General features: G+C 40.0%; 1 pseudogene; it reads left to right on the plus strand.

Moving 5' to 3' along the window:
- Positions 1-1,755: 1,755 nt before the first annotated feature.
- LOC148130199 (uncharacterized) lies at positions 1,756-4,798 on the plus strand (annotated as a pseudogene).
- The last annotated feature ends 19,071 nt before the right edge of the window (positions 4,799-23,869 follow it).

Here is a 23,869-nt window from a genome sequence, read left to right on the forward strand (position 1 = left end):
TATGTATTAGATCATTGTAATTGTCTGTGGTTCGACTAGGAAATACTGGGCATGATCCATTGCTGTTTAAAAATACTGAGCCAAAGAATGTGTTAAAGAGGTTGGCTTTAATAGTGTCGTCGTTGCAGTCTTTACCATTAGGTCCTTTCAGGGGTGGGATGGACCTTGAGTCTTTTAGTTTGTTGTTTACAAAATTGTAGAAAGCGCAGGTGGAATTGGTGCGTAGAAGGTTTTCCTCTTGTTTAATGTGATAGTTGGTGCATTCAGTCTTTATCTGGTGGCATAAATTTTTGTATTGGCTTTTGAAGTTGGCAACATGACTAGATTTGTTTTTCTGCCAAAGTGATCTCTTTTTGGATTGAAGCTTCCTTATTGTTATGGGTAATCTGTTTTTTCTGGTTTTTGGAGTTGTTATTGGTACATATAGTTTGATGACTCTTTTGACTTCAAGTAAAAATATGTTGTAATGGTCTTCAACAGTATTGCATCCAGTGAATAGAAATTGCCAATCAGATCGTTGTCTATAAGATCATAGTTGCCTTTTTTGAAGTTATAATTGGGGATCACATTGTTGTGTTGATGTTTGTGTGGACGTATGTTAAGACAAAAGTCAATCATGCTGTGGTCACTGTTGGAAAAGGTTTCTTTAATTTGTATTCTGTAAATTGAATTCAAACTATTGCAGAAGATGAGATCGGGGCAGTTGTTAAGTCTAGTATTGTTGGTTACTAGTTGTTGCAGTCCTAGGTTTGTTACAGCATTGTAGAAGGTTGCATGTATGAGTTCAGTTTTACATTTGTTTAGGGTCCAGTTAATGTGAGGTAGATTGAAGTCACCAAGAAAGATAAAAGTGTGTGGGCAAGATGTTGCCCATGTTAGTAGTGAATTTAGCTTGTTTACGTGTTCGATGTCATAATCAGGGGCTCTGTAACACAGTAAGAATCGAAATGTGATATTTAAGTACAGTTCACAGACGATGGTCTCAGGAAGAGCAAGCTCTTGGGTAACTTGGATGTTTTTTAGATGTAAGGACTTTTTATACAAGATAGCAACAACACCTCCTCTATGGATTTCATGATCTGATCAGTAAACATGATAGTCTCTTACTGTGGTAATGGAGTCAGGGAGAGATGCATTGAGCCATGTTTCACAGACAAATATGATGTCGAATTTAGCCATATTTAATAAGATGAGAAATTCAGGTATTTTATTCACAAGGCTTCTTGCATTGAGTAGCTTGCATTTAAGGCCAGTTGTAGTTGGAATTGAGGTAGTTAGGTAGTTAGAAATAAATGTCTGAAATGTTTTTTTATAAAACAACCCCATTTCCTGAGCTTCAAACTAAGGACTTGATTGAGATCTTCCCATTGCCAGGGGAAAAGTGCCAGTTGAACTCTTTCATTAGTCCTTACTGGCAGAGGTCATACACTTTCCCTGCCAAGTCTTACAAACAGATGTAACACTAACTCGTCTCTTATCTAGCCAAGGTTGCATCTTTCATATGTCATGTGTCCTTACTGTCCTGTACTACAATAAGCCGTTGATATGTGCTTGCCCTATTTTCCCCTCCATTCTTAAAAATTATATACCCTGCAGAACCCATGTTTTGCTATTGTCTAAAAACATTGCCAAAGCAGATTGGCAGTTATTTAAGACCAAAAACTGATGATTCTGGAATATTTCTGTTATTCTCGGAGCAAAACCAGGTCGCGCTTTCTTTTATTCTTACAGAGATCATGACTGCTGATGTGCTAAATGGGTAATTATGTTGTTAATGGTTAATGTCCCACTCTATAATTAGATAATGGCATGTTAGTTTAGTATTGAATCAGAACATTGTACAGAAAAGGGAGGCACAAAGCTAAAATCTAACCTGATTCAACACTGAATTGCTTTTTTCTCACCTGGATGAATTAGTTGAAATACTACAGAAACAAAATTAATTCAGTCAAAGGGTTAAATTCAAGCCAAGAATATAGGAGATTATATACACACAAGCACATGAAGACTAAAATGATAAGTAATTCTAATTAGCTGCACATTCATCTGAATGAATCTTTGTTCTGAGTAGCATGTATATAGAATTGAACTATCATAAACGATATCCTAGCCAGCCTTAGTATTGCAAAACATCTTATCATTCCTATTTTTTGCAGTGCTGTAGGGGAGTTGGGGCTTAAGTATGACATAGTTTCAGATAACGTGGTTAATTTTTCGATTCTGCTCATTGCTAGACAAGTAAATCCCAGCTCTACTCCCAAAAGGATTCCTAGCCCTTTGAAGGTAGAAGTGTAATGTCCTTGTCAAAATATTGATGGTCACATGACAGCTAACCAAATCTTCCTGTATTTTCTGATCTAAGCAGAAAGCAAGTACAAATGGCAAATGGCAACTAAGAATAGGAATGGAGGAAATAGATTGACAGAAAGGGACAAATTGGTAAAAAGAGAAGAAAAAACAGTTAAAATGCAGTTTGGAGATCCTCAGGTTTTTCAGATCTATAGGCTCTGCTGCATAAAAAAAGATGTTAGAATAATTTAAGGGGTCTTCCCAAGCATGCCATCAATGTCAGTCATCACCCTCCAGACATGTACCAAATTTCTCTAACTTTTTCTCAAAACATACTACATCATGTAGTATGACTTTTACACAAGGATTTGGACTGGCAAACATTACCTTATCCCCAAGCATACTGTATTTCCTATAAGCATATCTAGCTTTGACCATGACAACCACAGATGTGGTCTTAAGGACTGCCTGTCCATTATGACTTTGTAAGGACAGCACAAGAAAGGCAGTGACATCAAAGCAGCTACACCACAGGAAAAAGTGCCAGTTCTAACTTTGGAGCCTGTGGGGGAAAATAGAAACTTTCCAAAGTATGTCATTAGGTCTTTGCCACTTACAAAGATCCTGAAACATTTCTGACTAGCCAAAATTTGCTCTTGTAAATGGATTAATGACAGGACAAGATTTTTAGCACTTGGGCAGTGTTAATAGAGAGTTTAAATTAAGATTAGTTCTTGAGTGCAAGGGTGTCAGGAGTCAGAGTGAAAAGTCTGGTGTGCCATTGATGATAATTTCCTGCTCGTCTTTTCAAATGCTAAAGGGGAAACTTTTTATGTTGCTCAGAATATATGCTACCTATCATAGATCTAGGTCACTACTGTACTGAAGTTTTGGGCTACTAAAAGGTTCCTTTATCTTTGCATTCTGCTCTTCATTGCTTCTGCATAGCCCTAACTAAGAAAAAGATTGCTTTGAATGTTAAGGATTAATGATTAGTTTTGGTAGAAATAAGCATCTTGCTCCAATAAACACACTCCAGCAAGAAAAGTAGCAATGCCATACAAGGTTGGTGTTCTATATTAGCATTCTCCAAACACTGAATTCTGATTGGTCCACACGGACCGCAACCCGATTGGTCAACTGAACGGCCATGATTGGCACACTAAGAATCAACCGCGATTGGCCGAGCCGATCGCGGGAGATTCAAAGCGCTGTCATTGGCCGCCAAGCTGTGAGCAATCCCTATATGAAGGGCTGCCGCGGCTCCAAGATCTTGTACAGGTCTTAACACTGAAATAAAGAGCTGAATGTACACTTGGTCTCGCGTCTCTGTGGGAACCGATCTACCCGATCTAACAGTTTGCTAAATACTGCCATATTGGGAAGAAGTGCTTCCAAATATTTTGAAATATGACAAAAGAATCTTGGTTTGAGGCTGATTAGCATAAACTTGAATGCAGCACCCATTGAGAAGCTTATTTGCCTTTCTTTTGGATATCTTCAGATACCTATACCAAGCTTTTATGGTTACATATATTTTATGTTAAGATTTCCAAAGTTTGGTTCACACAACTGACACAAAATTGTTTATCACAATTTTGAACAGAAGGCAACTTTCTCAAAGAAAGCTTCAAGGCTTGTATAACCAAGACTTGGCTGGGCGCAGAAGGAGGCATTCTCCTCGTAGAAATGTGCCCGGTGGGTTATCGAGCATGGCACCAGTCTAGACGTCAGGGCTGGGGAGGAGGTTTGGCTGTTGTTATCACAAAATCTCTAGTAGCCTCTAGAGGTACTGCTCCACAAGTGCCCGGCTGTGAGACCCTTTTTCTTAGGTTGGGTTCAAGGGATCAGGTGGGATTGCTGCTGCTGTACCAGCCTCCCTGGTGCGTGGCAGCTTCCCTATCTGGGCTGCTGGACCTCACCGCAGAGCTAGCAGTGGAATTCCCCAGGCTTATAGTTCTGGAGGATTTCAACCTGCCTTCCCTGGGAGCGGGGGAGGACGTAGCCTGAGATTTCATGGAAACCATGATTTCCATGGGCCTGTCCCAGGTCATCCAGGGCCCAACTAATAATAGTGGTCACACATCCAATTTGGTGTTCTTGTCAGAGCAGTGCCTATGTGACTTGGAATTGGTGGACCTGTCCTTGGTCCCCTTGTCATGGTCAGATCATAGTCTGGTGACAATGAGATTCTCAAAAGCTATACACACATACAACCCCCATGCAGGGAGGCAGGACCTATTAGATTGGTCCACCCCGTCGACTAATGGACCTGGATGGATTCCAGAGGGAGCTGGGGGCTATAAATGCAGATCTACTGTGCAGTCCAGCTGAGCTCTTAGTCACTGTTTGGAATAGGAAGATGACTGAAGCTCTGGATAGGATTGCATCCTTGCGACCTCTCCTCACCCATAGAACTCTCTGTGCCTCATGGTATACAGAGGAACTGAGAGGGATGAAACACATGAGGAGATGTCTAGAGTGCTGCTGGCGGAAGACAGGGGATTAACTCGATCGAACATGGGTAAGAGCTGCTACTAAGGCCTACCTCATGGCAATTCGTGCGGTGAAGTGTAAATACTTATCCACACTAATTGCATCTGCAGATGATCTCCCAGCGACCCTCTTTAAGGTAAGCCATCACCTCCTGGGGAAGGAGGAGATTGAGGTCCACCTGAAGGGGTGCACTGAGGAATTTGCAGATTTTCTGGAAGACAAAATTGCTCGACTTCGTTCCCAGTTAGGTGCCGGTGTGGTTGCTGGTCTGGTGGAAGCTCCTGAGGCAGGTTCTTACCTGTTATCTGGGAACAGTTTGACCCTGTTGCTCCTGAGGAAGTAGATAGGATCCTAGGGAGTACGCGCACAATCACCTGTGTTTTAGACCTATGTCCCTCCTGGCTTGTGAAAGCTTCCCAGGAGGTGACAGGCAGGTGGACTCTGGTGGTGATTAATACTTCCCTACAGAAGGGGATGGTGCCCCAGCATTTTAGGAGGCTGTGGTCTGCCCTCTTCTTAAGAAGCCATCGCTGAACTTCACCTGATTGGATAATTTCCGACCTGTCTCCAATCTTTCCTTTTTGGGGAAGGTTGTTGAGAAGGTGGTCGTGTGGCAGCTCCAAAGGTTTCTGGATGAAATGGATTATCTCGACCCCTACCAGTCAGGATTCAGGCCTGGGTTTGGGACAGAAACAGCATTGGTTGCACTTTTGGATGATCTCTGGCAGGACTGGGATAGGGGTAGTGCATCCATCCTTGCTCTACTTGACCTCTCGGCGACTTTTGATATCATCAATCATGGGATTCTTCTGAGGCGGCTTCAGGGGAGTGGGAGGTCTTGAGCTGTCCTAGTTCACTTCCTTCCTCTGAAGCCACTCTCATTCAGTGTTGGTAGGAGGGGAGAGATCCAACCCTCGCCCACTGCTTTACGGAGTTCCACAGGGCTCAGTACTCTCTCCGCTCCTCTTCAACATTTATATGAAGCCACTGGGTGACATCATCCATCACCATGGACTGAAGTATCACCAATATACTGATGATACTCAGCTGCATGTCTCAGCTCGTGGTGAGTTAAGTGTTGCTGGTCCTCCCTCTCACAGTGACTGGAGGCTGTTAGGGTCTGGATGGGGAGCAATGGGTTGAAACTAAACCCTTGCAAAACCAAGTGGCTCTGGGTTTGAGGTTCATCGGCTCAGGGAGAATTGCCACCTTTGGTCTTGGATGGGGTGGCACTACCCCAAACAGACCCTGTGCCAGAGATGGTATTCAGCAGATGCTGACCAGTTCTGGAGAACTGGTAGTGGAAATTTTGAGTAGTTCTGAGAACCAGTAGTGGAAATTTTGAGTAGTTTGGAGAACCAGCAAATATGACCCCTGACTGGTCCTGCCCTCAATCTATTCTCTGCCTCCTAAGTCCCATCTGATCAGCTGGGTCTTCTTTTGTTGCCCTGCACAGGAGAACAGAGCTGGAAAGCAGGTTAGTGGGGTGGGGAGGGAATGGGGATTTTGCAGTATCCTTCCCCTTGGCCCACCAAGCCATGCCCACCAAGCTACACCACCCCACCAAGCCATGCCCACAGAAATGGTAGTAAAAAAATTTGAATCCCACCACTGCCCTGTGCATAATCTAGGGATTTACCTGGACTCACGACTCCTGCTCAAAGAGCAGGTAGTAGTTGTGCCCAGGGGGGCCTTTGTGCAACTGCGGGTTGTGCTACAGTTACACCCTTTCCTGGACCAACAGTCTCTACTCACAGTCACTCATGCCGTAGTCACTTCCTGTCTTGACTATTGCAACACGCTCTATATGGAACTGCCCTTGAAGAGCATCCGGAAGCTCCAGTTGGTGCAAAATGCAGTGGCCCGCATCGTTTTGAGAAGACCCCAGTGTGCACATGTATCACCTTTCCTGTGGGAGCTGCATTAGTTGCCAATTTGCTTCCAGATGCAATTCAAGATGCTGGTTGTCACCTTTAAAGCCCTTCATGGCTTGGGGACCAGATTATCTGAGGGACTGTCTCTTGCCTGTCACATCTACCTGACCCATCAGATCGGGGAGGCAGGGAATTGCAGGTCCCATCCCTGAGGGAGATACACCTGGTGGGACCCAGAAGAAGGGCTTTTTCCATGGTGGCTCCCTCTCTGTGGAACATCATTCCCGCAGAGATTGAAATGGCCCCCATTCTAATACTCTTCCAGAAGGCGCTGAAGACCTGGTTCTGCCAGTGGGTCTGGGGAACGCAGAGCAAGATGGAACCCATTAAATGGTTCATGTGATCTGCTGTCATTGGGGCAGGGGTGGGAGTTGGGGGGTGTGTGATTTTGTTATATTGTATTGTATTTTATTTGTTTGATTCTTTTTGTTAGTTTTTATTGTTTTAAATGTGGTTTTATATTCTGTAAACCACCTTGAGTCGCCATGGGCAAATAGGCGGCAATATAAATGCAAGAAATATATAAACAAACAAACTTTCTCAAAGAAAACTTCAAACTGCACGCTGTCTTTGCTCCTTCTTCCCTCCCATCCTGTTCCCCCTCTCCTCCCCTTCGCACAAATGGCTAGCATGATGCAGTGCAAGTACAGAGGCACTGGGCCATTTTTGCACTGATTTCTTCTGTACAAGTTTCCCACAAGCAAAGATTTTGCTAGTAGGAAGATGGCAAGAAGTGTAGGAGCCTCGTCTCCTTCCAGGTTCCTCATCAAACTTGTGGGGACTTGTCAGGAAACATCAGAATTGAGGGTCACGTGATTGTGGCTCATTGCAGAAGCATGGCAGTGGTGCTGAACAGCAGTGGCAAAAAAAAAATTCCAAAATATCATTTCCTTGGGAATGTGTCCCAGGAATCTGTAAATTAGCCCATTTGAAGTATCTTTGTTGATGGTGTTTTGCCCTATTGTAGGAAGGCCCTCCCATCCACACATTAAAATATTATTTATTCTTAATATTAAAAAGAGGCAGGATAGAATATTTCCCCTAAAGGAGAAATGGAGAAAAATCTTAACAAAGGTAGAAAGCAGCCCCAGTCTTCCTGCTATAGGAAAACAGCCTCAAGCAGAAGCATGAAGAGGCCAATCTTCAGGAAATTTTGTATCCATTCAGAAAGATTGGACCACTCTATTCATAAGCAAAAAGCAAACAGAAATTCCAGATAAGCAAAACAATTAGGCAAGCCAAAAGTTGACAAGATTAGGTCAGACAAACAGATTTGCGTTTCCCCTTTTGCCTGTAGAGTTAGCCACGACCCCTACAAGGCCCCATAGGAATTGGCAAGAGCCATTAGAATATTAAAGAACATGTTCATACACAGGAACAGGCATCTCAATCATGAAGTCCCAAACAATCTATAAAAGCCCACCTATCTCAACCCCACTTTCTCATCCACCCCAGAAACAAGTTGCTGTCACTGAAGTTTCTGCCATCCAAATAAGCACAGACTGTTACATGGAGAATAACGGAGACCAGACATCTGACCAGTGACTTCAACTCTAATAATAACAGGAATCAGAATGGAACAGAGCGATGCTATGGGCAGCAGTAACCCTTTATAGGGTTAGCTGCTGCCTTATTAACCAATGAAAATGTGCAATCAGTTCAAACTACTAACTAATAAGAACAGTCCCAAAAAGTGGCCAATCAGGGACTGGTTCTGGCCCAATCCCAAGTTGTTGTATAAGGACCAATCATGTGCAGGTTTTCAACCCTAAGTTGCTGTCACTGAAGTTTCTGCCATCCAAATAAGCACAGACCTTTTTATCCTTTCAGCCAGACTCCATTTTATTTCCAGTGTTTTTCTCCTGGCTTGGAACTGGAGCGGATTTTTCTTCCAACACTATGGTTGTGATTACATTTATTTGCTGTTCATCTCGCAATTAGATGCAACTCTGAGAGTAGTGTTTTTGCCCAATTCAAGAATACAAAGTATCAAAATATACAAAAGTTTTAGTAGTATGTAGATTTTCATGCCTGTTAATCATTGTAGTTCACTTAAAACATATAGCAATATTTCATTTGTATGATTCACCATTTTATAAATAACTACTTTGTTGACATTTTTCATGTATTTTAGTTTGCTGAAGTCATATTTGTAGACTTTTCTTTCTGGAGAATTGCAGACTGTTTGCATTTTCAAAGGTCAATGTATAGAAGTACTAGGTAGGAATAAAATAAGCTCACGTGTGTGAGGCTGTTGAGTAAGATGCCCTTAGAGTTTATTTAAAATTCCAGGGCCTGAAAGAAAATCAGGGAAAAGGTCCCGTTACTGTATTATGAAACTATGTTCATAAGACTGACTAAAACTTAAAAGCACAACATGGGATACGGTGGAGATCTCACCTTCTTAAGCCTAAGCTCAAAGAGCTACTATTGTATGCCACTTTATTTTCAGGCAGCAGGAGTCTGTTATTTTATATCTTCTGCACTGAAGCCACTAGATGTCTCTACTAGATGTGCAAAATGACTTGCAGACAAGTTACTATTACTGTATTGGATCGATGTGGAGGCTTATATTCTCACACTACGCTAGCAAAAAAGGACATACTGTAGGATCTAAGTCAGGTGAAGATGCTATCATTTACTTAGTAACAGTCCAAGTGATCAGACATGGCATCGTGCAATGTGTAAATCAGAGGAAAGGCATTTCCTTTACTACTATGTCTACCATTCTGGGCAGAGGTGGTATTCAGCAGGTTGTGACCAGTTCTTGAGAACCAGTAGCAGAAAATTTGAGTAGTTCGGAGAACCGGCAAATACCACCCTGCCCCCATCTATTCTCTGCCTCCCGAGTCCCAGATGATCAGCTGGATTATCTTTTGTTGCCCTGCACAGGAGAACGGAGGTTAGTGAGGTGGGGAGCAAAGGTGGTATTCAGCAGGTTCTGACCAGTTCTGGAAAACCGGTAGTGGACAGTTTTAGTAGTTCGGAGAACCGGCAAATACCACCTCTGACTGGAGATTTTACAGTATCCTTTCTCTGCCACACTCACCAATCCACACCCACAGAACCGATAGTAAAAAAATTTGAATCCCACCACTGGGGAGGGAATTGGGATTTTGCAATAGCCTTCCCCTGCCACACCCACCAAGCTACACCACGCCCACCAAGCCATTTTACTGGTAGTAAAAAATGTTGAATCCCACCACTGATTCTGTGTAAATGACTTCAGAATCACACTAATAGACTTTAAATTTCTTTTTTCCATTTCTAAGCTATTCCACACTGCACAAGAAGAATGAAGCAGCTAGGCTGCAGTACGGTATCAGGTATCCCAAAAACTTTTTATGTCAGAATAAAAAAATACAAAAACAATAGAAATGAAATTTGTCATTTTAGGAGTGTAAAAAGCTGGTAGACACACCACCTGAATGAAATCATAGAACACATTCCGAGCAGGCATGAGCTGAGAGCATGTACTTTGGTTTCCCAAAGTTTACAGCATGCTACACTAGGTAACACAGCTGCCCTTAGCTCCAAATTCAGGACCTTCATCTCTCGAAATCAGAGTCTGGAAAAAAAAATGGCAGGCATTGAAATACTCTGTACTTATTTTCAAAAGTTCACTGAGGCCAAAGAGAAATTAAGTTCTGAAAATAATAGGTGACTTCAGAGCATGACATGCTAGCTCTGCAGAGCAGCATCCAGAAGTGTAAACTAACACCGGTGATTCTATTTTTTACAAATTGGTCTCATGACAACTTAGTGCAGGTTACATGATGGAACCACATAGTTAGGTATCAGCTTTGATATCTGTAACCCCAAAGGAATTCTCCTCAGAAGATGAAAATTAGGTAACATACATAGATCAGTCTTCCCTCACAGCAGCCTAAGGAGTAAGTGATAGCAATAGGAACACACTTTAAGGTTGTAATAAATACTTTTTATGGGCTATTGACATTCCTACTCTTATCCTTGCTAATATAACCCGTTGTCAATAAAATATAAACATGTAACAAAATATTTCAGTTACAAGTATTTTATTTTATTTTTTAAAAATGAAAATATTCATTTCAGAAAAACTCCTTCTTTACTGATTCTGGCTAGGCCACCAAATGCAATTAAAAACCATAAAAGCAACATTGAAATAAAAAAAATATATAAAACACTAAGGGCTAAATTATAGGTATTTCACTTTTTAAAAACTACAAAAAAAGACTGGATGAATAAATATATTTTTGGCATCCTGCTAAACAATAGTAAGTAAGCTTGTTTAATTACTACTGACAATTTTTTGAACTATTTTCGCCATGCTTAATCAATCTCTTATAATAAATGCATCAGAATGGGGCAGACTATAAACAAGGAGTTTAGGCTTAATAATTTTGGGCGTGTAAGTTTGATTGCTAATTGTACCCTATGACTATCATTAAGTGTTGTACCTTATGATTCTTGACTCTTGATGAATGTATCTTTTCTTTTATGTATACTGAGAGTATTTGCATCAAGACAAATTCCTTGTGTGTCCAGTCACACTTGGCCAATAAAGAATTCTACTTTATATAGTATACCACTGTGAGAACTCTGAATTAGGCTTAGAAAACAGGCGTCAAACAGTCAAGTTCACTCAGCATTAGAGTTACATGAAACCTTGTGCAATCCACCATTCACTATTTATGTTGTCACATTCTGTGCCAGCTGTAATTTCAAGAGTTACTCCATAACAGCAGTGTATGTTACCAATACACTGAGTCATCAAATTAGGTCTCTGTCCTCCATGTAGAGATACATCTACTTTATCAATCAAAGCCTCCCTGCCACCACAGTTACGATGTCCTGTGATAATAATAAATTTACTACCAGTAATGATTTCAAGATATAAACCTAATCCTTACACTGGAGTATGAGCTTATCCAGAACAGGCATATTATCTAAATCCTGAATCCAGGCTGCAAAATCAGAAACAACTCATCTTTTTCAGGTTTATTTTTAGCTTGTTCTCCCACATATCATTCTTTACAGTCTCAAAACACTGACAGCCCCTAGAACAGTCCACTTCTGAGTTTATAGGAAAAAAGAATGTAACTAAATGTCATCAGTTTATTGATGAAAAGTAGCTCTAAGCTTGAAAATAATCTTCAGCCGTTTCAAATCAGTATGTGTATATATGTGTGTGTGTGAAGATGCCGAGAGTCACTGTATCAGTAAAATTGCTGGCACAGAAATTTATGCACATACATACTAAAATAAAATCAACTGAAGCTTTTTCAAATCCCCAACTAATTCTGTAGAGAACAAACAAGTAAACCACACTGCCCAACCATGTTTTCCGATTTCAGTGTATACTAGGATCAACTGTACCTGCCAAGAAATCAGGATGTATTTCTCTTGTCTCTTCCTGGTATAACTCATCCATCAAGCTGCTTTATCTTTCTGCTAAATCCAGTTGTAAACCCAGACTGAAAAGAAACCCGATAATCTGTTTAATGCAATAGTTCATGAAGCTACAATATCATTGTTTTCTTCATCACCTTGGCTGAATATGCAAATATAACACATAAGAGGTAGAAGAAAATCTCCGCACAGACCACTGTGACATTTACACAAAGTTCTTTGGTGACAAAATCACTCACAAGATCTCAAGTAGACTGCAGTCTTGCAAAATCAATGGGATTATTTTTGACTTTATAAACATTGAGAATAGGCTGTTCTGTGGCATGAACTCTGTCTCCTGTAAGTTGGACTCATGCCTTCTTTGAGAGAGGCATTGCCTAGCGTAGAAGTAGTGCACTTTTTCTGAAGGTTGGAAATAGTGTTAGTCGCTGCCTCCTTCTGAGGTCAGTAAAATGAGGTCCCAGATTGTTGAGGGCAATATGCTGACTCTGTAAACCCTTAGTCTGTAAAACACTATGAAGCAGTATGTAAGTTCATGAAACAGCACCTTACATGTATTTCACAAAGACATAAAAGCCACAAACACAATTATATATTTTTAAGATGTGTGGCAGACCTGAATTGCTGTTACAACTGATATTGTATTTTGTGATTATATAAATTGCCTTGAATCATAAAAAGTACAGTGAAATTGAAGTGTTGTGATAGGTGATAGATAGATAGATAGATAGATAGATAGATAGATAGATAGATAGATAGATAGATAGATAGATAGATAGATATCTGGAAATTGAAAAATCTGGGAATTGTATCGCAGAACTTATGGGAACAGCATATTCTGGAGAAGACTGCATGATGCATGACAAAGGAGTACTGTACAGGGATAAAAATATTTCTTTCAGGCAGAAAAAAAATGAAATGGAACAACGAACTCAGCCAGTTAAATTCTTCTTTGCATCTGAATTATCCACAAGGTATGAATATTCATCTCATTCATTCTAAATAGGTTGTTTCTGAACTGTTATTTCACAGGAAAATCATTCTGCATTCCTAATGTTAATAATTTTTGTTGCATTTTATTTTTATTTATTTATGAGATGTATATTCCATCTTTATTTTTGCAATTCAAGGTGGAAGATACAATTCAAAATATTTTATATACATCAGATTTGTGTTTGAGCATGTAGAACATTATGATACCAAATGTGGAATGACATATATTTATATATGAGCATTCTAATGATCCATCTATCTTAGGGGTGTCAAACTCAATTTAATTGAGGGCCGCATCAGGGTAGTGTTTGACCTTGGGAGGCTGGGGTAGGCATGACCAGGGTGGGCATGGCCAGCTCAATATCACTCAGGTCGGTGGTGCCTGTGGTGGCCCGAGCACTCTGTCAGCAAAAACTTGTGCCCCTCGCGAGCTCTGTTTTCAGCTGTGATGGCCTCCTGCAACCCTCTGCCAGCGAAAATGGAATGTTTTGTCTGGCAGAGGCACCGTGGGCTGGTCCTTCTCTGTTTCCACTGTGGCCCGCGGGCCAGATCTAAACACCCCGCAGGCCAGATCCAGCCCCTAGGCCTTGAGTTTGACACTTCTGATCTATATAGTGATTTAACAGATAAACATTGGTTGAGATATTCTAAAATTCTACCTAAATAAATGTTAATTCTGACCCCAATGACCTTGTGGTTTTAAAGTAGCTGGCATTGCAATAAAATTGCTAACCCTAAAATTATATTGTTTGAGGTTTCCAAGAAGATAATACTAGCTGTTTCCTACTGAAGTGTACAAAACTGCAAGAATCCTCTAACTTCAACAATCATGTCTGGATTACAGGATATAACAAGACATAATAATTATAAATTCCTTACCATGGAAAACTTAAGAAATATACTACTGAATATAGATAACTGGTTTATTTTCTTTTTCCACGCAGTTTTCCTCTTATCTGTTCTGTTCTTATTTATTCAATTTGAAATCTTGAAGGATTATATTCTCACAAGGTTGAGGTAAGATATAAATCTGGAAATTTATATCTGTTTTCCAATGTTGATCCTTGTAGATAAGTAGATATGACAAAATGTTCACTGACAAAGTTAATCTGAATTAAATGTCCATAAATAAGAACAGATAAGAAGGAAAAGGAGTAGAGAAAGAAAGTATATATTTGTGCATATTGATAATTTTTCTGATGAAAAACATTAAAGTTGCAAGTCAGGCTCTTAGCAAGAAATCAAACACGGTGGGCCATACTTCTGGTAACACATTTGTACACTGGTGTTAACACTTAATCAGAAAATATCTTATATTGAATCTCAGTTTGGATCAGGTACCTAAGATCTGTACCAAAACCAGAGGCTATCAAGGATGTGGGGGTATGCAAGACAGTGGCTACAGCCACACAGTCAAAGCCCCAAGCCCTTTTACATGCATTGCATGTGTAACACAGATTTAAAAATGGAAAGAGTGGTTGAAGCTGCCATCTTGATTTCTTTTACATGTCCCTTGTGCATAACCCTTAGTTAGAAGTTATTTTTAGGTCTATAATTGTAGAAAAGGTTATTCGTATGTAATCCCTTCTAAAACAATTATTCAAGGTGACATTTCCTTCTCAAGAACATCACTGAGAATATTTAATATGAAAGGGAATTTCCTAATGACTGTAATAGCATAGCCCTTTACAACATAGCTTATTTATACCTACTTAAAAGAAAAATCCCACTGTTTATGGATCTAAGTCTCAATAAGAAGAGATAGTTGGAATGACTACCAGGTTCTTTATGATCAGTTTGGATACCAATTTCATATTTCATGACTTAAATGGGAGAATTATTAGATTATTGATTATTCAAAACAACAAAAATTATTTATGCAGGAATAAGTCCTTCTGAATCAATAAGATTTACTTCTGCATATAAGTATGTACGGAATTGCATTGCTATCTTTGAATGTTCACTTTCTAATCATACCATTTAGCCTGAAAATTATATATTTAATAGGCAAACTTGGTCAACATTTTAAATGAATTCCTGGAGAAATATGCAAAATACTGTTCACATTACCTTCTGTTTCCTGTTGTGTTAGCTGGCCAAATATACAACCCATGTAAGATTCACTAGTATTGTATTATCTCCATTCTGGAATATCTACAAAATCTACAAAACAAAAGATCTTGAAATTGAAAAATAAATAAAGCTTGGAAACTCAAGTGTCAGAATTCTTTGCATCCTGAATTCTAAACTTACCCATTTTCTTTTTTCTAACTTTGGAGCTCAGATTTAGAAAAAAACAAAATTTTTCATGATGTAATATAGCAAAATCTTTTTAACTTTCCATGTTTTTAAAATAAATAAAAAACCAGGGATGGACAGGTAAAAAAGCTAATTTTTCATTCAGCTTCATTACTACAATCAGACTAAAACAAAGAGATTTTTGCCTCTTGCACAGAGTGAAAACAAATTTCATTTTACTACTGAGGTTCTATTTATAAAACTAGGATATCCATTTTCTGAAGAAAGCTTCAGAAGATACAATAGTCTCTGACATACAACAGTTCATTTAGTGATTAAACTAGTATGATGATTTCACCAGCAATTTCCAGACAAGCCAGGGGGAAGGTGATAGGACCGTAACAGTTGTGAATCATATAACCGGTGCCCTTTTTCATGTCTTACAGGTGGACTCCTGGTAGGGGAAGCCGCCTGTCAAGTCTGACCTGCAGTCACAGACTCGCCTAGATAAGGGACCGGGTGGTGGTGGCATGACGCATGCAAGGCTGAGACAAGTGGGGGCCATGGCACATGACGGAATGATGCCACATCACAGCTCTGAAACGACACAGCCAGACAGCAGCAAAACTCCATGATGGTCTACGAGGGGAATGCTGACAGGTCAGAGAGTAGCTGAAGTGGCAGGACTGATCCTGCCAACATCCAAGGTCTGGATGTTGGCTTTGTTTTCTGTTGGGGATTGGCAGCAGCCGAAGTAACCTGAATAGGGGGAGGGCTCCTGAGTGGGTGGACTGCTGGATGGGTGGTGTTTGGGGAAAAGACATAAAAGCAGCACTGGTAGGAAAGCTCCCAGTGCTAGCTTCATATGGGACTCGTTGTCTATTGTTGCTGCTCTGTCTGAAAACCAAGTTGGATTAAAAAGAAACCCTGCGTATAAATTATGAGTTCTGAGGTCATTCTTGTGTCTGTGGGTGTCAGCCAATGGCAGTTGGAGAGAAAGCCATGGAAAATAGCCGTTTAAGGGTTTCAAAGGCTTGGTGACACTTATCAGTCCACTGTAGGGGCTGTCCAGGCTTGGGTTTTTCTCTGAGCAGTTTTATTTTCAATAAATCTGTTAATGGGCAAGGCCACTTGTGTGAACCCTAATATGAATGTCTATAAAAGTTTGCAAAGCCTAGCAAACTTTGCACCTGTTTCCTTGTCTTCGGCGCTTGCCATTCCAAAACCGCCTTAACTTTACAAGGATGCATTTGCAAGCCCTAATTCGATACGTGGCACCCAAAATAATCCAGTGAAGTGCAGTGGAATTCGCACTTCGAGAGCTTAATGTAGAGTTTTGCAGCTTCTGCAACACTTGACGTACCAACATCACATGTTCTTCCATGGAGGTTGTATATATTAAAATGTCATCTAAATAAACCAACACACCACAGTAGAGATGTTCATGTAACGCCTGTTTAATAAGCTGCATAAACACAGCTGGACCCTGCAAAGTTACAATGGCACTGAAAAAGTGATTTATCACCATTTTTCACACTTATAACCATTGCAGCATCCCCATGGTCATGTGATCAAAATTCAGATAGTTGGCAACTGTCTCTTATTTGTGATGGTTGCAGTGTCCTGGGGTCATGTGATCACTTTTTTGTGATTTTCTAATAAGCAAAGTCAGTAGGGAAGCCAAATTCACCATTAACAACTATAATGATTCACTTAACAGCTGTGGCAAAAAAAGGTGGTAAAATGGGGCAAAACTCACTTAACAAATGTCTCACTTAGGAACAAAAATTTTGAGCTCAATTGTGGTTGTAAATCAAGGACTCCCTGTATTTCAATCGAACATTACTCCACACTTATTCTGACTCAGTCTGAGTGTAAGAATATAATGGGGTGCTAACATGTTTGGAGGATTAACCATATTTTCCCCCAAATTGGAAACAAAATGGAGGCTGGAGGCTGATTGGAAAGAAAGGTTTGTTGATGAAGCAAAACCACCAACCACATGTGATTCTGGGCAGCTGACAAAATGGAGTTGAGACAGTAGGTGGGTTTTATACCTTCTTTGGATTTTGTATTTGAGCTTTCTGTTCCTATGCAAGAACATGTCCTTTAAATTCTATTGGCTGTTATCAGATTCCTATGGGGTCATGGCTGGCTCTATAGGCAAAAGGGGAAATGCAAATCCTAGGTGCTTGTCTGAGCTAATTTTGTCAACCTTTTGTTTGTTGCTTATCTGAGTTTCTGTCTTGACCCAGTCTTTCTGAATGGATTACCAAATCTGCATTTCTAAAAGCTGGCCTCCTTAGTTTCTGCTTGGGGCAGGGAATCTAGGGGTGGTTTCTGCCTCCCTTAAGATTTTTTCATTTCTCCTTTAGGGGAAATATTTTATCTGCCTTTTTTAATATTTCCCAAAATATTTCATTCTTCGGGGGAGTGTGTGTGTATATATATATATGTGTGTGTGTGTGTGTGTGTGTGTGTGTGTTTTCTTAAGTTTTCGGGTACTTACATGTATGGTGTTCGGCTTGGTTCAGGTATTTTCCCACGTCATTGTAGTTCTTTTAAAGTTGTAGCAACGTTTCAGCAGAATCTCATCTGCCATCATCAGGCTTCTGTATTGTGTCCGTCTGTGGGTCAGACTTTTACAGTGGTTTCAGATTTAAATTTAAATATATATATGCTGTATAATTAGTTAGAGAGAGATTAGTATATTTATACATACATGTATACATACCCATACACACACATTTATTTTATTTATTTAAAAATATTTATTTATTATTTATTTAATTATTTATTTAGAGTGGAATCCTGACTCAATGTAATACAAAAGTCATGGTTTACACATTACAACAGATATTCAGACAATCCAAATCAGCTACATGATGATTTGGTGTGATACTGAGTGTTAATATGACAGACCAATCTAAAGCCAAGAGTGACAATATTAATTGGCGGCAATTGTCTAGGTTTTCAAGCAGGATTTTTCCAGCCCTTCTAAGACAACTTAGTAATTGAATATAATTTGCTTTACAGCAAATGAAGCATGAGCAATACGATTTTCCCTTCCATAAGAGATTTTTTAGTGTTTTATGACTATGCTGTATTTTCCGATATAGTTTCTGATATTTCTTGCATCTTTTTCTTGTCATAAAAATCCATTAGGAATTTGGGGGGTGGGGGTTGGAATAACTGCAAAATTGCCAGAACCAAGAGGTATACATTAGAAGCAGTGACATGGTATGGTTTCACAGAGGATATTGCTCTTACCAAGTGTGAAGTTTTTCAGATAGTTTAGTACAATATGAGAGCTGTATTTTGAATGGTGCAAAGCTATTGGTACTGTGCAGTAAATTTTTAACTTCTAACTTGCTTCAGTCAAATGCTTCCTTCCTCTGCAAGACCTGCCCCATACTGGTTTTTTCCAGGAAAATCCTGCTACAGTCCTAACAGTTTTGTCTCCATCTCAACCAAGGGGATATTAAAGAGCTTAACCTCCACATAATCTTGAAAGAGTAAGTTGATCATTTACAGATCTTTAACCACATAAAAAGATTCCACTGGCTTTATGTCCAAAGGTATTTATAGAATTTACAGCAGGGTTAATTCAGCTGCAGGGTGTAGTCAGCCATTTGAAATTGGTACATTTGCATTCAGTGACCTGTCATTTCACAACTTCCCAATCTCTCTCTTGTATTAATCCTAGAGAAGATATGGACAATTAAAGGGAAGGGAAGTGTGGTCAATCATGAGCAAGATAAAATACTAGTCACCACCCATTTAACTCCTTTAGATTACTGTATTAAGCCACTCAATGGACCTACAACCTTAATATGACAGTCCCATTACATCTTATTGTTATTCAGAAAGCAGTTACAGCAACAGTCACAATAAAAGACAGAATTGTTAAAGGTAACATTCAGCAACCACTGGCATAAACTGATCACTTTTAAACATGTGCAAATGTTATCTTTCTGGTCTCTTTTATTCTGGCATCTACTATCATCAATGGCAGCTTCTAAGACTGATAGTGTTCTTAAAGGGAAAGCTGTGTACTTTTTATTCCTTTATAAATGCCTCTGTTTGTCATATACAGTAACTGTCTATTATTATTTTCAGTGGCTTCAGTAACACAGCTAGTCAGCATTAGGCCCCAAAGAACCAGAATGTATCAAAATTAATTAAGAAAAATCCTGTTCTACATGAGTAGTTCATTAGATTCAGTTCTGGAAAATCTGGGATTGTGTTGGCCAAATTCCATTCACTTGTCTAGTAAAGCAACAATTACCTCTTCAAGACAGGTATTACAATGTGAAGAATGTTGTCACCTACCTAATCTTCTATAACCAGGCAAATGAGCACTTAGACATGGAAAATCAGGTCCCAACATTCCACCACACTGAAATACGATCTAGGATACAGGAAAATGTCAATGTAATACACAGATTTTTCAATTACTGGGGGACATTATTGCATTTAAGAGATATCACTAAGATCATATGGGATGCCAGTGACATTGTATAAAAAGGAAAGCATTTTTATAGACAGGACAATTTTTAATGTTAGATGCCCAAACAAAAATTGATAATTCTTTAGACAAGATGCTGTAACATAGTAGGCAAAACGAGCATGAGATAACTTTAGAACCAGAGTTTTTCCCTGCAGAGATGTTAGTTATGCCAATAGGTAACAATTGACTAGCTTAAAAGCTAACAAGGACGTCGCAAAAAGTCTAATAAATCATTATCTATAGATATCATGTTGTGTAGTTAAGAACCTTAAATCAGGTTTAAACTCACAATCTAATCAAACCAAACCATGTATGTATGTATGTATGTATGTATGTATGTATGTATGTATGTATGTATGTACACACACACATATATATATATGACCTCAACAGAATTTCCTGGAAACCATTCCTATATATGTGCATGTATGTATGTATGTATGTATGTATGCATGTACACACACACACACACATACTACAAAACTCATTGGCACTTGTCTTATGATGCAGACTCCTACCATTATTCAGTATTAGAAAATATACAATTGTCACATCACTCTTTGACTTTATACTTCCTTTTAAATTAGCTGAAGTAAACTTTGGTTTAATCTTACAACTCTCTAATGCAGTGGTCCCCAACCTTTTTTGTACCAGGGACCGGTTTCAAGCAGAAAATTTTTGCAAGGACCGGGGGGAGAGAGAGGAGGGGGGCTTTTCCTGTCGCCGCAGCTATTCCGAAACGCCCATTTCACCCCCACCCCCACCCCGCCCGCCCACTTCAATCCACAGTGTCCCGTTCTGCCTGCCTGCCTGCCTGCCTTAGTTTCTGGTTGTTTGGGAGCAGCTTCGCTGAGAATAATAACTATTCGCCTCTTTTACTCAGCGAAGCTGTTCGATTCAACCATTAACGAAGGCAGGCAGGCAGGCAGAACGGAGCACTGGGTTGAACCCAGCGCACGTGCGTGCGCGGGTGGGCGGTGAGCGAGCGGGTGGGCGGACGGGGTGGGGGTGGGGAGAAACGGGCGCTTCGGCGACAGGAAAAGCCCCGCTTCTTTGAAGCAGTTTCTTCCTGTGCTGGTGGAGGAGCGAGAGAGCGACTGAGAGAGCTGACCCAGAGAGAAGGACAGGCTTCGGTTGCTTCCTCCCTCCCCTTCTTTCATTTGTGTCCTTGATCCCGATCCCAGCAGCATTCACCGAAGGTGAAGAAAGCCGCCATTTTAAAAAAAAAAATTCTTTGCGGCCCGGTAGAGAGTGCTCCACGGCCCGGTACCGGTCCGCGGCCCGGTGGTTGGGGACCCCTGCTCTAATGCATAAATAAACAGACTCTTAAGCATTTATGAGCCTGGCCTTTATTTCCTGGAAACTGCAGTAGAATCTATTTGAAATTTGGCACATATGGAAAACATTAAAATTCACATATAATTTTAATTAAAAAGTAAAATTGCATTTTCTTCCAAATGGTAGATTTTTGGCTCTTAAGCTCTTAACTATGCCACCCATCAGGTTTGAATATGGTGACTGAGCTCACAAACTGCATTAAGCTACTATGTAATTTATTCAGTGATGTGAACTTGGCCATTGTGGATTACAAAATATGGTCTATAGTATAGCAGTTAGATTGCTATTTTTTTTTTCAAACTGCAATTGCAAAAATAGCTCGGTGGGATATATGTTTGATTGGGGTTTCCATTTTATTGCTTTAGAGATATTTGTTAGGATTTTAATGCTTTAATGCTGTAAGCCAGTGGTCCCCAACCTTTTTTATGCCGCGGCCCGGTACCGGCATCAGCTGGGCGCCCCCATCTTGTTTTGATGAAAAAGTGCTTCCGGTGAGCTCACCAGAAGCACTTTTTCATCAAAACAAGATGGCGGCGCCCAGCACTTCTGGTGAGCTTTTCCGGGTAGAAATGGCTTTCTACCTGGAAAAGCTCACCGGAAGCACTTTTTCATCAAAACAAGATGGCGGCACTCAGCAAACCAGCGGCCCGGTAGGATTTGTTCCACGGACCGGTACCGGTCCGCGGACCGGTGGTTGGGGACCCCTGCTGTAAGCCACCCAGAGTTGTTTTGTTATAAGATGAGCTGTGCCCATCTCATAACAAAATTAAATTCAATTAATAAATAATCATACAGTATGTACCCAGAGAATGACTTACTTTAATGTTTCACAAAATCTTGCCCTCCTATCTTTCCTCCCAATTCCTTTCACCATTTGTGTTTACAGGAGAGGTCAGATATTACTACTTTGCCTTCCTTCCACAGAGTTAAGAAGGAAAAGACAGATTAACTGCACAATTCATTCCAGCAATAGCATTAGGAGTCCTTTATCTGGAGGGATACACATACAGTCTCTAAGAGAACAAAGAATGATAAGAGTAATGAAAGTTGCTTCTACATTGAATAGATTAGCTCATCATTATCTTTTGGAATAAAACAATTTGTTGAAAATCATTTTATTTCCTATTATAGCTTCAGCCTAATCCAAGGTGAAAATATCAGGATAAGATTATGTGGGCTGACTATGGACCAGTCCCAGTGTTGATGTGAGATTATCCTGGGTCCTTTGTTATGACCTATAGTAAGGTTTGCAATTGGACAGAATTTCAATATCAGACTATTGTTTCTACAGGGAAGTTTCATCCTAGGCATTTGCACACTCTCTAAAACTGTTAAGTTCCCCCAACTAAAATACAAAGCTACCCTATTAACACTGGCAAATTTCATGCCCGTGTACTTTGTCTGGATTGCTATACACACAAGGACGCTTTCAAGGTAGGGAAGACAAAAAATAGATTCATACACAATCTCAAGTGCATTTTGTACTGCATGTGGAAGGCTATGAAACTAAAAGGCAGGCTATCCAGAAATGTCCCTCACTTCACTTCAGTTCAGGACTCTTGTCTCTTCCTGTACCATTTAGGTTTGTCCCACTGTCCCCTGCCACCTCCCCACTCCCCATCAATGTTCAATAGCAATTTGGTTGTTACCCAGGTTTCATGTGCTTTTATCTCAAGGAATATTCTAGTCCTCAGCATAATAAAACAAATTGTACTTGCCCTTCTTACATGACTCCAAAACGCAGTCAGGCAAGGGACTTTCTTAGACGAAGAAGGAAGCCATTTCATTCAGCCACTGGGTAAAGTTATTTATCAGGGATGCTTTCCAAATGGCAGGTATCATTGTAGGATTTCACATACTCCCTACAGACCGATAATAATACCTACAGGTGTCTATTTATAAATATGTATATTATCTAAATTCTAGATGTTTGCCATGGGCAGATACTGTATTTTGTTAGTTCACGTAGACATTCATGGCCTCTTTATGGATATATATTGGGGTCAATAGTGCAATCATGGAAAGCTTCAGCTGTATGAGTATCAATCCCTGATTCTTAACCTGTGGAAGTCTGGCTAGAGAGCTTATTAATTTTATTATACCCCACAAATAGGGATGCAATTTACAGTGGTAAGCACCAAAATATGTTTAAACCCTTTGTAGGACAACATATAGGACAGCATGTGAGTTAAACATATGCAGTGGGCAGTAGGTTCAGGAAGGTTGAAATATTGTTTCATTGCCGGCTTTCCTTCCTCAGTTTTCAGACTGGAGCTGGCAAGATACAAAGCATTCCTTTCCAGCTTCATATTTACAAAACAGAAAAGTTACTCTCCTCTGTTTGTACTTGCAATATGACATACAATACAGATAGGCGTTTGCAAGCATGTACAACTCCATTCCTATCAGTTGGGCTGGTGAAGCACCGAACAGGCTGTGTTCTTTGCTTGTTTCAAAACAGTTGATGTTTCCATTTTGGAACATTTCAGTAGTCATTCCAATCAGCCAGAATAAAAGTTAAATTGTCATACATGGGTTTAGATGAATTCAATTTCAAATAAAATGGATGTGAAAGCTTTAGCTAGATTATTTCATGAGAGGAGAGGCACAGCATTGTTTTTAGCAAATAGCGAAGAAATTAGCTAAAGGAAAGAGAAACCGCAAGAAATGATCCAAGCAA

The sequence above is a fragment of the Notechis scutatus genome, chromosome 6 (assembly GCF_049901735.1).
Source record: "Notechis scutatus isolate UNSWTSFEM ecotype Mainland chromosome 6, rNotScu1.2, whole genome shotgun sequence".
NCBI lineage: Eukaryota > Metazoa > Chordata > Lepidosauria > Squamata > Elapidae > Notechis > Notechis scutatus.